The following is a 16,070-nucleotide window of genomic DNA, read 5'->3' on the forward strand; positions in this document are numbered from 1 at the left end:
GGTGGAGGTGATGAAACGTCGATTCAAACCATCTTGAGAACTGTAAGGAAAGACAGTACCAAGTGGATTTGGAATCAGCCCCAGCTCTGGCCCAGAGCTGTGATTTGGGACAAGCAGTTAACCTCTCTGGGCCTCAGTTTCCACATCTGTAAAATAAAGGTCATGGTCCAGATGGCCTGCCGGGTCCCCCTCAGCCCCCAAAATTCACCCTCTGTGGGTTCAGGGGGAACACGTTGGCTGTACTTAACACGTTAAATGTTTCCTTCCAAGGAAGCAAGGACAGGACCCGTGCAGTGGGAGAGGGGGCCTGACCTGGGCCAGACAGTGAGCTGCGTGGCCCTGCAGGGGGTCATGTGCTTCTGGGGGGCAGGCGGAGAAGGGGGGCAGGCCCAAGTGGAATGGATCACGGGGGGGCCAAGGAGCCAGCTCAGACTGAGGAGGGGGCAGGGCGGGCTGTGGTCAGGGCAGCTGATGGAGAGGGGGACCCACCAAAGCCCGAGCATCCCACGCAGACGTCGCAGCTGGCGAGCCCACTCCAGGGGCTGCAGGAGGCCAGCTGCAGCCTGAAAGCAAGAGGACGGGTCTGCTCGGTAGGAAAGGCCCCGGTTCTTTGCACAGTTCTAGGCCAGCGGGGTCTCTGTTTTGTCTCTGCTACTTATTAGCCTGTGATCCTAGGCAAGATGCTCATTCTTGTTGGAACATCATTTCCACATAATAAAATGGGGGTAACAGAGCCACTCCATGCTATTTTTGTGAGGATGAAACATGATTATGTGCCTGACACCTAGCAAGTACGGAAGAACTACTGTCGTTCTGATGTGGGCCTGGGGATGGAACTAGGGCAGAAGAAGAAGAAACCTCGGTGACTCGTGGCTTACAGAAAAGGCCTGAGCCTGGGCTGCTTTCAGAGGGGGCTCCCCAGTGCTCCTCCCTCTGACCCTCAGGAGCGTTACACGTCGAGGGGGGGATCTTTACTCCCCCGCTTCAGGGAGGAGACGCCGAGCAGGACAGCTGGCGCTTTACAGAGATCAGTTAGCGAGCTGCCGAGCTGTGGCACTCACTCAGCCACCTGGCTCCAAAGGTCCTCCTTTTTTCCTAGCCTCTATTTCACGGGAGAGAAACAAGGAGAATATGCGAGACAGATTCGTGTTTTCAAATGACAACCAAGTGAGCTGAATAACTTGGAATGTGAGACTGAACTGGTCACTCGTCTGAAGGCTAACCCTAACCCTAACCCTGACCCTTATCTGGGAAGGCGGCCAGAGCCTCTACCTGGAGCTGGGAGGCGGGGACACGGTGGGGCTCACACCGGGCAGGTCTCAGGCACAAGCCTGTCCTCCCAGCCCCCTCTGCCCCCAAGCAAAGGGAGGACGAGAGCGGCCCAACTTTCCGCTCGTCACACTCACTGGATGAAGAGGACTCTTCCGTTGCGCCTTTAAATGGAACCACGGCGGCTTCTCTTGTCGCAGAGCACGGGATCTGGGCGCGCGGGCTTCCGTAGTTGTGGGGCGTGGGCTCAGTAGCTGTGGCTCGCGGGCTCTAGAGCGGAGGCTCAGTAGTTGTGGCATGCGGGCTCAGTAGTTGTGGCTCGAGGGCTCTAGAGCGCAGGCTCAGTAGTTGTGGCGCACGGGCTTAGTTGCTCCGCGGCATGTGGGATCTTCCCGGACCAGGGCTCGAACCCGCGTCCCCTGCACTGGCAGGCGGATTCTCAACCACTGCGCCACCAGGGAAGTCCCTGGAGGAAGAGGACTCTGCTGTCGTGTCTTTAAATGGGACCACGAGCCCTGAGGCGCAGTCATGGCTCTCTCCGGGAGCCCATAATGAGCTTGAAGGCTGTCCCTGAGTCACTCTGCTCTTTTTCCCTCTTGGCGAGGTGACCACCTCTGACCTCTCCCCACCGAATTCCCTTCCAGGCACAAAGCATGTCAGCGACTCTCCTGTCCTGCTTTACAGGCGGATCCCAGGACGGGACATTCCCGTCTGCTGAGGGAAGATGCACAGCTTCCGGGCCTCGACAGTAGGCCGCAGTCCCTCTTTCTCCTTTCTCTCCCCAGAATGCACTCTCACACTCTCCTGCTCTGGGAATGTTAAAAAAAAAAATAAAGCGGGGGTGGGGAGGGTGACATTTTCTTTTCAGAATAGTTTAGACAGAGTCCTGCTGGAAGCAAGGAATATGACTAAACGATTTCTTAGAGTCTCTTCCAGCCAGTGATTCATCAGACATAGAATTTTCAGCTGGAATGGACCATTATATTCTGGGCCAAATGTCTCATTTTTGCAAACAAGGAGAGTGAGGTCCGTGGAGGTTAAGGATCATGGGGGCCACTTTCTGCCATGGAAAGAACATGGGATTTGAAATTAGAAGCTCCGTGTCTGAGGCCAGACTCAACTGGCCGCGTACTGTGTCACCTGGAGCAGGGAAAACAGGACACCCCTACTCTCCCTCCTTCCGAGCCTTGTCCTAACTATCGGATGACAGCACATCCACGAAGGACACGAGAAAATGTTCTAAAGGGCTTTATCAATACTCTGCGAGGTGAAGTGGCTTGTTCAGGGTCACCCTGTGGTAGAACCAGTATTGTTCAATTCCCATCACACAATGCTGCCTTCTTGACGTTTTGCCAATTCTCTCGTTAGGAGATTTTCTCATAAACCACACTAATTTGATCTCCACATGCTTTCTTTTAAACCCCTGGGTACACAGACTCAAACTGTGGGAATCCAGACCGGCTTGGATGGACCATAGGCTTCCGCTACCTCACGGTCATGGCCCTCAGACCTCGGGCTGAGAGCTGCCGAGGGACCAGGCACGTCCACAGGCGAGCTTTCCCCAGGCCTCTCTAACTGGTTTCATGGCCCCAGATTGGATGCTGGAGATGGCTATTTGGTAGCTTTTAGTGGACTACTAAGCTACAGCTTGAACGCTGGAATAGGATGAGGGTGGTGAAGTGATAACAGAGCCTCCAAGTTCACGCTGGACAGAGATTTGGGAACTCATTCAGCCGTAAAAGGTGGTTGACTTGCCAGTTTGTGGCCGGCCACAGAGAGGCAGAAGACGGCAGCCGAGTCTCAGGGGTGACGTGTGGACCACGAAGGGCTCCGAGCCCTGCCATCACTGCTGGTGCCTTGAAAAGGTCGACCATGCTCCTCTAACCCGTCGCTGACCACAGGGCGTGGTGAGCTCTCAGGAGGTGGGCCAGCACCCCCCTCGCAATCAGCAGGAGACGCACACATCCTGCAGCTGCTGACAGGCTAGCCCTCCGGTCCCTGGGCGCTGCCCGGACCTGCCCCTTTCCTAACTGACGCCTCCCTACACTTGACACGGGGGTGCGCCCCTTCACACTGGAGACAGCTGAGCCTCTTCTCCAACAACAGTCTTTGGCCCTTGAAGAGCACAGCAGACAAGTCCCATTTTCCCTGTTTTCTAAAGCATGAAGAATGTTTCAAATTTCAGGAATAATGCTGAGGTCAAGCCTACAAGAAATAGAGAGTATAGCTCTTTTTGCTCTAAGCAATAAAAAAGCAAAAATGGGGAAAATCCCGTGAGCCAGTTCGGCCAACAATTTCCACGTTAAATAAAAAGTGCAAGTTGGAGCCATGTGGTCTCAATAAAGTAGTAAAATATATTTTCTTTACCCTACACTTCATGTGCCTATAACCTTCCTTTTAAATCATCTCCAACCAGCCCCAAATCACCCCGACCGCAAATCATGTGGTGGCTTTGGTCTCCAGGCAGTGGAATGTGCTGGAGTGGACCAGCCGCTACCCGGGGCGCCCAGGGGGAGCCCCCCAAACCCGCAAGGCTGAGTGCGCGCATGACATCAGAGCTCAGCCATCCAGGAAAGAGCTGCGAGGGCCGCAAACCACAGCAGGCAGATAAAGCCAGGAACAGCCTTTCTTAGGAAAACATTCGCCAATACCACAGGCAGCTGGCAGAGGTATGTTTTAATTACATTCACAGAAAGCCACTGTATCCTCAGCCCCACGGGCTTGGAGCTGACCAGCCACTGGGGAGCTCACCGGAGCCCGGCTGGGGAACGGGAAAGCCAGCAGAGCTGTGGGTTGGTCACCGCAACTCCCGGTCTGTGTCACGCCTTGATTTGCCCCGGCTGTGGAACCGCTGGATAGGCTTTGAAAGGGTTTCCAAGTGAACCAGACCTCAGGAGTAACCTATCCTTCAATTTATAGCTGGAGATTAAGAGCAGCCCAAGGTGTGAGACGTCAATTATGCAGTTCATGATTAATTGAAGAGACGCCCAGCTTGTCCTGGGCATAAACAAAGCTGCAGCGACTGCCATGTGCCAGCCCATCAGAGGACCCAGTGTTGTATTTTGCAAGTGCCATTGGAGCTTTTGCTTATTTATTTTTTTTAAGGAACCATTTAAAGAATTAAGTATACAGACTTTGAAGGGCTGGTAAACGTATTGGGTGTGCCTTTGGGCACCTCAGAGGAACAAAGTTCAACAGGCATTGGTAAAGCATGATGAAAGCTCAAGGGAAAAAAATGGTCCAAGTATAAATGCTCTTTTAAAGAGTACTTAACCATCATCTTACAATAATTGCTAAAGTTGGAGTTTGAAAAGAGACTCTGCAGAAATCTATTATGAGACAAGAAGGATATGCCTGAAAAGTTCCGTTGGCTTTTCTAATTTTAGCCCCAGAGAGCAATGGTTGCTGCTAATTCTGGTTTGTGATTTCATCTAAGTGAAGGGAAATTTTCAATAGTAAGAAGGAAAAAAAGGCCCAGCAAAAGCACACAACAAACAACAAATGAAAACACTGCTGATCAAAGCAGGTCTCCTCCCTAAAGGGACAGTGAAAAATTACACAGCCGTTAGCCGTGCTAATGTCTAGTGCCTACAGTCTTTTCAGAAACATGCTATTTTACAGCCTGGTACCTATCTGGCAATAATCTTCACCAGACACCCAAGGATAACTGTCCATTTCAGGAGGGGGGAGGGGAGGGCCCAAATGCGCGCTCATAATATCTTCATGGAACCTCTAAATGGCGGGAGAAAATGCAAGGCTCTTGGATTACTGAAAATAACCTGTTTGCCATTGTGTGGGCAATGAGGAGCTAGCACCTGCGTTTGGAAATCGCTGGGTTCATGAGATTTCCCACAGATTTATCAGCAGCAGAAATAAACAAGCACCCACTGAGCTCCACCTGGAAGTGTAAGAAGGGCCATGGAAAGTCTTTTCATCACGTGGAGAGAAATTCAACGTAACCTACCAGGATGTTAAACGGCATTCCAGAACCCTGATGATTCTCTTCTTCATCAGGCAGTTGAAAACAAGCTCCAGCCCCCTCCTCAGGTGGTCCTCCCCCCTGGCGTTCCCACACACCACATCACCGCTCTCCTGCCTGTCAGGAGAGCGGTGACTTCAATACCCCTGGGAGCCCAGGTGTCAGGGTTTTTACGCTCCTAGTGCAGGGAGATTGGGGGAATTCTCTCCTTCAAACTCATGCTGGTTACCTCTGGCTTAGCTAATTTGAAGAATTCACCAACACTGAGTACTTATAAAACAGCGACAGTAACGCTTTCCATGAAAACTGTCAGATTTTCAGCTTAGTCTTTCCACGGTAGACGAGTCATCAGGAATGCATTCTTCCCCATTGTGTTCTGCCCGCCACTTGTTCCCTGAGACCACAGCCAACTGAACGCTAACCAAGACGGGGACCCCGTCCAAGGGGCTTCCAGGGGAACAGGAGGACGAACGTCCATCATCTGACTTTGTTAGACAAAGGACTGCAGTCGCGTGAAACCCAAGAAAACAAGCAAACAAACAACTTTCAGGCAGCCGAAGGGCACCAACTGTGAAGGCGCCCAGATTTCTCGCGGGAAACATCACCAAACATCCGGTGAAGTGTAGCCAGCTGAAGCTCATTCAGCGGCTGAGCGGCAGTTAGGCTGTCAGAGATCGCTCGCCCTGGGAAAGCTTCCTTCGACTTCAACCAGGGATGGAGCAGATTGCAAAGAAATCCGGCTACAAACAAACCCGGTGCAAACCGCTCCAGGCATATAAACGCTTGCAAGAGTCTCTGTCAAAGTGTCACTTTTTAAATGGAAAAAAGGGGGAGAGGTTCGGCCTCTTGCCTCTCTCCCCTCCCCTACCCCAGCTCTAACCGCAGGGAAGTCTCGGGAGCGGGACCCCCTTCCCCGACCCCCGCGAGTGGACGGACAGGGGAGGAGAGCCGGGGACCGCCTCGGGCCCCCGCCGGGAGCGCGCACGGCTCCGGGCACGCGCGGACCTGCCGGGAAGGCGGCACCTGGGCCCCCGCGCCCACTCACCAGCCCGCGGCGAACACCTTCGGCCCCTGAACCCCCTCGTCTCGGGTCTCTCAGCGCTCAGCCTACCCGGCTCGCAGAGCCCGACCTCTGAATCCGGTCTCGTTGGCGAAGCGCCGCGCACAAAACGAGCCCGCAGCTCGCGACCAGGAGCCCGGCGCGCGGGCGGCGGGAAGACGTCTTGGCGTCGTCGGCCTGGCGGCCTCGGGCGGAAGGGGCCTGCGTGCTGGGGAGGGGCGGGGGCGGGGGTGTGTCCTGGGGGCTGCTGGGGAGGGGGGACGGGGCGGGGTTGTATCCTAGGGCCGCTGGGGAGGGGGCAGGGGGAGGGGTTGTGTCCTGGGGGCTGCTGGGGAGGGGGAGGGGGTATGTCCTGGGGGCTGCTGGGGAGGGGGCGGGGGTGTGTCCTGGGGGCTGCTGGGGAGGGGGCGGGGGTGTGTCCTGGGGGCTGCTGGGGAGGGGGCGGGGGTGTGTCCTGGGGGCTGCTGGGGAGGGGGGACGGGGCGGGGTTGTATCCTAGGGCCGCTGGGAAGGGGGCAGGGGGAGGGGTTGTGTCCCGGGGGCTGCTGGGGAGGGGGCGGGGGTGTGTCCTAGGGCCGCTGGGGAGGAGGGGGGGTGTGTCCTGAGGCTGGGTGAGGGAGGGGGCGGGGTGTGTCCTGGCTCTGGGATGGGGTGCGTCCTAGGGCTGCAGGGGAGGCGGAGGGGGTGTCCTAGGGAGCAAAGCCGCTAACTTTCGAAAGAACGCTGAGGGGACCGAAGGCGAGCCTCAGGGGCTCCAAGCCGTCAGCACACCTGGCGAGACCTTCACCTGGGCCGGGGTAGCGCTCACGGCGGAGCAGGTAATAAGCAAGTTCCACCCACGGTTTCGGAAGACTGTCCCAAAGACCTCTGTCCAGTTAGTCAGCTTCGCGCCTCTCAAGACACCTTGGCTGGGGTGTGAAATCCAGGTAGTAACTAGTAGTGAATTTGTATTATTTGTAGAAGAAATCACCTTCTGTTCCATCTTCCTCACAGACCCTCCCATGCGGGGGTATGTTCAGTTACACTCTCCATCTGCGTTGCTTCTCATGAATTAAATTGCTTCTCTGATGTTGCCTTACTGCAAAGCTATAAATTAATTACATTACCCCCCAAGCCCCTAGGAAGAGGAATACCAAGAATAAATATGGGCTTTGTTCTTTTTTATGTTGAACAAGTCTGTCATTAATCAAGCCTTCCCACCCCAACTAGGGAACAGACCCAAGACTGCAAGATGTGTGTATGTCTGGTCGTCCTGCTGTCTTTCTCTGCAGCTTTACGTCATAGTGACTCAGCTACCACACAGACGGATATTGTGGGGAAACAATAGGACAGACAGGACAAACCATTTAATAAAGACCTACTTACCAACTATAACCGATTGGCAGACACAGCCTCATTTTTAAACGTTTACAAAGATTATTTCACCACTTCTAGTGTTTCCCATCTTTGAGTCACAGAACTGCTTGTGATTGGTCAGTCTGAGAGACAGAAAGCCAGAATTGTACTTGGAAATTTAAGGAAAAAATTCATAAGGGACCCATGAAGCTATTAATTTAAATGTAGCATATAACATGTCAAAGGCATGACAGGTTCTTGAAGTCAATTAGAAACCGTATCAGAAAGTGTGTTCCAGAAATAGAATCATCTTGAAAGGTCCAAAACAGAGAGAGTGCAAAAAACATTTTTTTGAAATAAAGGTAAAATGTTGAGAGTCTAGTTCATATCTTCATTTTTCATATCCTAAGGAAATGACGGGTCATGAAATATTGGATTTTTTTTTCTCCCTTATTAAATCTCCCCCTTTCTTTGGGAATCAAAGTAAAGTTAATACGGATAAGGTTGCTTTTCAAAGGGGAAATCTTTTGGCAGGTTTAGTCACTTTTTGTGTGTGATTAGGTCCTTCTATTTTTTCCCCTACACCTGTTCCTCGAGTCTCTGAATAACAGAGGGAAAGACTTTGTTTCTCTGGAAGCATCACGGTGAAGCGGGTGGCCTTGCTGGGGTGGGTAGGGGTGTCACTAATATACATTTCAGGTCCTAACCACCTTTCTCATCTCCAGGAAGGGGAGTTAAAAAGATCTTTCCTCTGTGAATTAGGAGGAACACTTTACTGATGACGACGCCCGGGCTAAAGCAGGAGGAACAGTTGGGCGCGAGGCAGGGGGTCGTTCAGCGTGTGGTCACCAGGATCACAGAGACCCCTGTAGCCCCTCTGTTCACGCTGTGGAGAGTTTAGGAGCCTGAAGTGCAGTGAGACACCCACGACGTAGAACCGCCCCAGTCAAAGATGACGCCCCCTGGGGGTCCTGTGCGGGGGTATGGGTGAGGCTGAGGGGTGGATGGACTTTCCGTGTCCTTCCACATGGTACACAGCAGGAGGCCACCTGTGGGTGCGGCTCTCAGTTCCAAAGGTCCCTGGAGATTCTGCCCTCCTTTCCCAACGCTGAATGGTCTGTTGAGTTTCTTGGGCTGGGAGAGGCAGAGGTGAGTGTTCTCAGGGTGAGGTCTGCAGCATACCAGCCTCCAACAGGGGTGCAGAGCTTCCTGAAAATGCAGATTCCTTGGGCCCTACTCAGAACTCCTAAATCGGGATCTTTCTGCCTGGGGCCTCTAATGTCAGTGCGTGCGTGTGTGTTGTGTGTGTGTGCATAATTGAATGTTTTGAATAAGAAATATTCACGTAATTTAAATAAAGGTCTATACAAGGCAGTCTTCTTCCTACCAGGTTCCCGTCTGGTCAGTCCATACCCCTCCTTGAAGGTAACCACCAGTAGTAATTTTTTTCTGCAGACTTCTAAGTTTCTTTATACATATACCTGCAAATACTCTTTCTCTTTATTTCTTAAAAATACTATATGCAGAACAATTACTGTCTTTTAACTTGCTCTTTCACTTAAATATGCTTTTGGATCTTTTCTATACCACATGCTCAATTATTCATTCATTTGGAGACAAACAATTATTAAGCACCCACTGTATATACCAAGTACTATTGTATATTATAGGGATACGGAAGTCAACAAAATTGATAAAAATTTCTGCCCCACAGCATTTATTATCTGGGGGGGGCAGACAAAGCACATGATAAACACAGTAAGTTATACATGTGTTACAATATAAGAAGAGTAATTTAAAAAATAGAGCAAGATAGTGGAGATTGGGAATGTCAGGTAGGAGATTTTAATTTTAAATGGAGTGGTCAGAGGTGGCCTTACTGGGAAAGCGACACGTAAGCAAAGAGTGAATGGTGGCGAGGGAGTGAGCTTTGGGATTCTTTGGGGAGTACGGGGATCCAGGCAGAGGGAACAGCGCTTGCAAAGGCCCTGAGGTGGGAGTTTGACTAGCCTGTTTGAGGAACAGGGAAAAGGCCTTGTGGCTGGAGAAGAGCGAGGTGGAATGTCAAAGGAGCACGGAGGGCAGCGGGGCGATGGGCAGCCGTTGGAGGGTCTTGGGAAGAGGAGAGGCAGGATGCGTATCACGGACATGTTTAATGTCTCGTAGCATCCTCTAGGACAGACGCAGCACAATTTATTTAATCGGGACCACGATGACAGACATTGGAGTTGTTTCCAATATGCTGCTATTAAACAATGTTACAAGCTTTACACATGACATTTTACACTTGTGCAAGTGTATCTAAGGTATTCGTTCCCCCAAGTAGGATTACTGGGGGGTGCATTCCTAGTTCTGGTGGACATGGCCCCATTGCCCTTCAAAGAGCCCGGCCAGCACACAACAATGCTGACCAGGGCCCGTTCCCCGCGGCCTTGCCTGCAGAGTGCAGCGGCAAACGTTGGGGCATCCACCAGCCTGACGGGTGAAAAGTTAGGTCTCAAGCAGATTCGCAGATGTCGAAATCAAATTTATGGTGACCAAAGGGGAAGCATGGGGGAAGTGATAAGTTAGGAGATTGGGATTAACATACACACACTATGATATATAAAATATTGATGGGGGCTTCCCTGGTGGCGCCGTGGTTAAGAACCCGCCTGCCAATGCAGGGGACACAGGTTTGAGCCGTGGTCCGGGAAGATCCCACATGCCGCAGAGCAACTAAGCCCGTGCGCCACAACTACTGAGCCTGCACTCTAGAGGCCACGAGCCACAACTACTAAGCTCATGTGCCACAACTACTGAAGCCTGTGCGCCTAGAGCCTGTGCTCTGCAACAAGAGAAGCCACCACAATGAGAAGCCAGCGCACCACAACGAAGAGTAGCCCCTGCTCGCCGCAACTAGAGAAAGTCCGCGCACAGCAACAAAGACCCAACGCAGCCAAAAATAAAAAAAGTAAATAAAAATAAATTAAAAAATAAAATATTGATCGATAACCAACAAGGACCTACTGCATAGACCAGGGAACTCTACTGAATATTCTGTAATAACCTATAATGGAAAAGAATCTGAAAAAGAATACATATATATGTGTATATATATGTGTGTGTGTATATATATATATATATATATATGTATATATATATATATATATATATATATATATATATATAAAAAACTGAATCACTTTGCTGTACACCTGAAACTAACACAACATTGTAAATCAACTATAGTTCAATAAAAATTTAAAAGTTGAAAGAAATTTTTAAAAATTTTTAAAAAGATGGTTCTGGCTGCCTTTCTCTGATTCTGTTTTATTTTGCTCCAAGGAATAAACCAGTTGCCTCACTACCACTTAAAAAAATAATTTAAAAATATTTAATTGTGGTAAAAAAAAACACATAATGTAAAATTGACCACTTCAACCATTTTTAAGTGTATGGTTCAGAAGCTTCAAGTATATTCACGTTGTTGTGCAACAGATCTCTAGAAATTTTTCATCTTATAAAACTGACGCTTGGGACTTCCCTGGTGGTCCAGTGGTTAAGAATCCTCCTTCCAATGCGGGGGATGCAGGTTTGATCCCTGGTCAGGGAACTAAGATCCCACATGCCGTGGAGCAATTAAGCCCGTGTGCCACAACTGCTGAGCTCAGGTGTCTCAACTAGAGAGCCCACGTGCCGCAACTAAGACCCGACAAGCCAAATAAGTAAATATTAAAAAAAAAACAAACCTGACACACCGTCCCATTGAACAGCAATTTCCTATTCCCCCTCCCTGCAACCCCGGCAGCCACCACTCTACTTTCTGTCTCTATGAATGTGACTACTTTAGATCCTTCATATAAGTGGAATCATACAGTATTTGTCTTTTTGTGACTGGCTTACTTCACTTAGCATAATGTCCTCAAGGTTCATCCATGGAGTGGCATGTGACAGCATTTCCTTCCATTTAAAGGCTGAATAATACTCCACTGTATGGATGGACCACATTTTCTTTATCTTCCATCTGTCCTCGGACATTTGTGTTGCCTGCACCTCTTGGCTATTGTGAATAGTGCTGCTGTGAACATGGGTGTACAAATATCTATTTGAAATCCTGCTTTCAATTCTTTGGCATATATACCCAGAAGTGGGATTGCCAATTTTTAATTTTTTGAGGAACCTCTATATACTGTTTTCCACAACAGCTGTACCATTTTATATTCCCACCAACAGTGCACATGGGTTCTAATTTCTCTACATCCTAACAAATTAACATTTGTTATTTTCTACTTTTGTTTTGTTTAGTTTTTAAATATTTAATTTTTTTTTGGCTGCGTCGGGTCTTAGTTGCGGCACTCAGGATCTTTGTTGCGGCATGCGGGCTTCTCTCTAGTTGCAGCATGCGGGCTCCCTAGTTGTGGCTCGCATGCTCAGTAGTTGTGGCATGCAGGCTTAGTTGCCCCGCAGCATATGGGATCTTAGTTCCCCAGCCAGGGATCGAACGCGTGTCCTCTGCATTGGAAGGCAATTCTTAACCACTGGACCACCAGGGAAGTCCCCTATTTTGTTTTGTTTTGGTTTTTGATAGTGGCTATCCTAATGGGTATGAGGTGATATCTCATTGTGATTTTGATTTGAATTTCTCTAACGATTAATGATGTTGAACATCTTTTCATATGCTAGTTGGCTACTTGAATATCATCTTTAGAGAAATATCTACTCAAGTCTTTTCCCATTTAAAAAAATTTATTTTTATTTTTATTTTTTTAAATTTTTATTTTATTTATTTTTGACTGCTTTGGGTCTTCGTTGCTGCGCGCGGGCTTTCTGTAGTTGCGGTGAGCAGGGGCTACTCTTCGTTGCGGCGCGTGGGCTTCCCATTGTGGTGGCTTCTCTTGTTGCGGAGCACAGGATCTAGGTGCGTGGGCTTCAGTAGTTGTGGCATGTGGGCTCAGTAGTTGTGGCTCACAGGCTCTATAGCTCAGGCTCAGTAGTTGTGGCGCACGGGCTTAGTTGCTCCGTGGCACGTGGGATCTTCCCAGACCAGGGCTCGAACCCATGTCCCCTGCATTGGCAGGCGGATCCTTAACCACTGTGCCACAAGGGAAGTCCCCCTTTCCCATCTTAAAATCATGTTATTTTTATTGTTGTTGAGTATAAGAATGCTTTATATATTCTGGATATTGACCCCATATCAGATACATGATTTGCAAATACTTTCTCCTATTTTACAGGCTGGCTTTTCACCCTGTGGGTTGTGTCCTTCAATGCACAGAAGTTCTGAAGTTTGATGTAGTCCCGCTTGTCTGTTTTTGTTTCCGTTGCCTGTGCTTTGTTCCACTACCACTTTGTGATAGTGATCTTCTACCTACTGTTTTGAGATGCCATTTTCATCATGTATTAAATTCCTGTATATAGTTGGGTCTATTTCTGAACATCCTATTCTGTTTCAGTAGTTGATCTTAGTTCAAGTGTCACTGCCCCACTGTGTTAATTATTGAGGCTTTTGCTTTTAATATCCAGTGAGGCTAATTCTCTCATTGCTCTTCCCTCTCAGAGTTTCCAGGTTCTTATTTTCCCATATGAATTGTGGAGTAAACAAATAATAATAATAGAACCCTTAATAATATTTTCATTATTAGAATTAAATTTACATAATTAACATAGAGAGAATCAACATCTTTAGTTATCAAGTTTTCCTAGCTGAGAAAAACAGAGGTCTTTCCATTTGTTCAAACTTATTTTGTGTCCTTTAGGAATGTTTTACAGTTTTCTTCATATGTGTCTTGCACATTTTTTTTATATTTATTCCTAGGTATTTTTTATCTTTTTATTACTATTATAAATGCGGTCTTTTTTCTTATTTTTTTAATTTATTTTTTTATTGATGTATAGTTGATTTACAATGTTGTGTTAATTTCTGCTGTACAGCAAAGTGACTCAGTCATACACATATATACATTCTTTTTTATATTATTTTCCATTATGGTTTATCCAAGGGTATTGAATATAGTTCCCTGTGCTATACAGTAGGACCTTGTTGTTTATCCATTCTATACGTAACAGTTTGCATCTACTAACCCCAAGCTAGGATAAATGGGGTCTTTTATCTCCTTTCATCTTCTTACTGAATATAATCAACTAATTATAGTCTATTCATTTTGTACCATTCTATGTTACTAAATTCTCTTATTATTCATATATATTTCTCTTGTATTCCTAACTATGTAATAACATCATCTAAAAATAAAGATTAACTCTGCTCTCCAATTTTTATACTTTAAATTCTTCTCTCTTCTAATTTCATTGCCTATTAGGAACAATGTTAAATAACTGTAGTGATAGTGGACATTCTTGCCTTATATTTGATTTTAATGGGGAAATGCCTCCAGTGTTTCCCCAAGAGGTGTGGAATGGGCTTTTGGCTGAGAACAATATATTTTGTTATGCTAAGGGAATATTAATTTATTCTTATTTTATTGAGGGCTTTTTTTTGGGTCAGGTACGATTATTGGCTTTGATCCAAATGCTTTTTTTTAAAGTATCTTTACAAATGATCATATAATTTTTCTCCTTAGATCTGTTAATTTGATGGAACATAATAAATTTCCTAGTAATGAACTACCCTTGCATTCCTGTAATAAACTCCACTTAGTCATGGTAATTATTTTTTTAATGTGCTGATAGATGCTATTTGCTAATATTTTATTTAGAATTTTTGCATAGGTATTCATAATTGAGATTTTGACAAATTTTTGTGTCATTGCATTGTGATCAAAGAATATCATCTGTAATGTTTCTATCTTTTGGGATCGATTGACTTTCTGGGTGGCCTAACTTATGGACAATTTTTATGTATGTTCCTTGGTCACTTGAAAAAACACTGTTGTCTATATTTTCAGGATGTAGACTTGAATAACATATGTCTTATTAATGATGTTATCTGTGTCTTCTTTGAACTTCAGATATTTGGACTTGATTTGTAGTAGACTGAGAGAGTTTTCATTTATGTATATTTCTCCTTGCATCTGTTGTTATTTCTGCTTTATAAGGTGGGTGCTATGTTATTTGGTGAATATATATTCATAACTGTCACAGCTTCATTTTGAGTTGTATCGTTTGGTGTTACAAGGTGCCCTTTTTCTTATTTCGTTTATTCATTGGCTTGCATTCCACCTTAGTGGATGGTGAGGTCACAGCCTTACTTTGTTTTCTGTTCCCCTTGCCTGGTGCGTCTCTCCTTACGGTTTCACTCTGCGTCCTGAGTCACTTTGATCTGCGTGTGTCTCTCATGGACAGGCTTTCAATCTGCGATGGCGTCCCCTGCCACCACTCTGCTGACCACTTCCTGTGCCAGCTGTCACCAGACAAGGGATGTAGCTTTCCGCTTCTGCTCTTCAGGTGACCCTCCTCTTCAGGGGGAGAAGGTTCTTCCTGGTGCTTTGTGGGATCTCAACAGCTAGTTTGCTTACCTGAGTAGCTACATGCTGTTTTGTGAACAAAATGTTTGTATCTGTCGTTTAGGCTTATATTTATGGTATTGTTTTTCAGGAGTCCCCATTATTCCTATAATAGAGTAAATTTAAACAGCAGCTCTCAGACTCAGCTTAGAATGATGGTTTTGGGGGTGGTACGAATAACACATCCCTTGGGCAGCCTGACACATGGTCCCTTTTGATCCTCCCCATCACACTGGGTTTGCAGAGCAAGGACCCCGATCATACAGATGGGAGAGAGTGAGGTAAGGCTTCTCAATATTGTATTTCCTCATCCTTTCTCACACAAGTAGTCAGACGATTCAGCTGTCAGGTACACTATGGAAGGGCCTGGATGTGGGGAAAGATGCTTTCCAGGGTCTCCAAGGCGGAGCTTCAAATTATAAGAAGTAGAGTGATCGTAGGTTTAGCTCTCTTCTGAAAACGCTAACGTTGTTCACACACTGGAGGGGTTTCTTACTGGAATCTGCCTTTCCTGGGAAACTTTAAAACAAAAGAGACCCTTATCTCTTGAGGACGGTGTGAGTGTGGTCCTGCCCCCAGGCTCAGGGGTCTGGGTGACCTCCAGGGTCCCCTTGCTCCGGACGCTCAGATAGGACATCTCAGGGTCCGGATGTGTCATTTTCAAACTTTGGCCCCAGAAGTATGATCTGTCAGGAGACGGTAATCAATGATATTCAGATTTAAAAGCATCCAGTGGTTATGTAACAAGATGCTACCTCATGGAGAAACGGAAGTCAGGACCAAATCTCAGCACAATAATGCTACTACCTCTCTTTCAGGGTTAGGGACGGGCAGATTACAATCCGCTTCAAACTGCCGCGTGTTAAAGGAAACAGAAGAATTTCCACATTTCTTTTTCTGGGATGAGAGCAAAAAAGGTAAAGGGGGGAAATATATGGAAATCTTTCACATTGAGACACTTCAGAATTATGTTCCCTTCTGACCA

The 16,070-nt window shown here is 47.5% G+C and overlaps 1 protein-coding gene across 3 annotated transcripts in view; it reads right to left on the minus strand.

Annotated features, from left to right (window-relative positions):
• PALLD (palladin, cytoskeletal associated protein) overlaps positions 1 to 16,070 on the minus strand; it is a 367,391-nt gene that overhangs the window by 244,727 nt on the left and 106,594 nt on the right. For 2 of the 3 annotated variants that reach the window (XM_068551772.1, XM_068551771.1), the window contains exon 1: positions 6,360 to 6,494. The exons of the other annotated variant lie outside the window; for it this stretch is intronic. The gene's annotated coding sequence lies outside the window, so the exon portion shown is untranslated. Of the gene's footprint in view, positions 1 to 6,359; positions 6,495 to 16,070 lie in introns of those variants that run through there. 3 annotated transcript variants of the gene reach the window in all.

This window comes from Eschrichtius robustus, chromosome 10 (genome assembly GCF_028021215.1).
Source record: "Eschrichtius robustus isolate mEscRob2 chromosome 10, mEscRob2.pri, whole genome shotgun sequence".
NCBI classification, from domain to species: Eukaryota; Metazoa; Chordata; class Mammalia; order Artiodactyla; family Eschrichtiidae; genus Eschrichtius; species Eschrichtius robustus.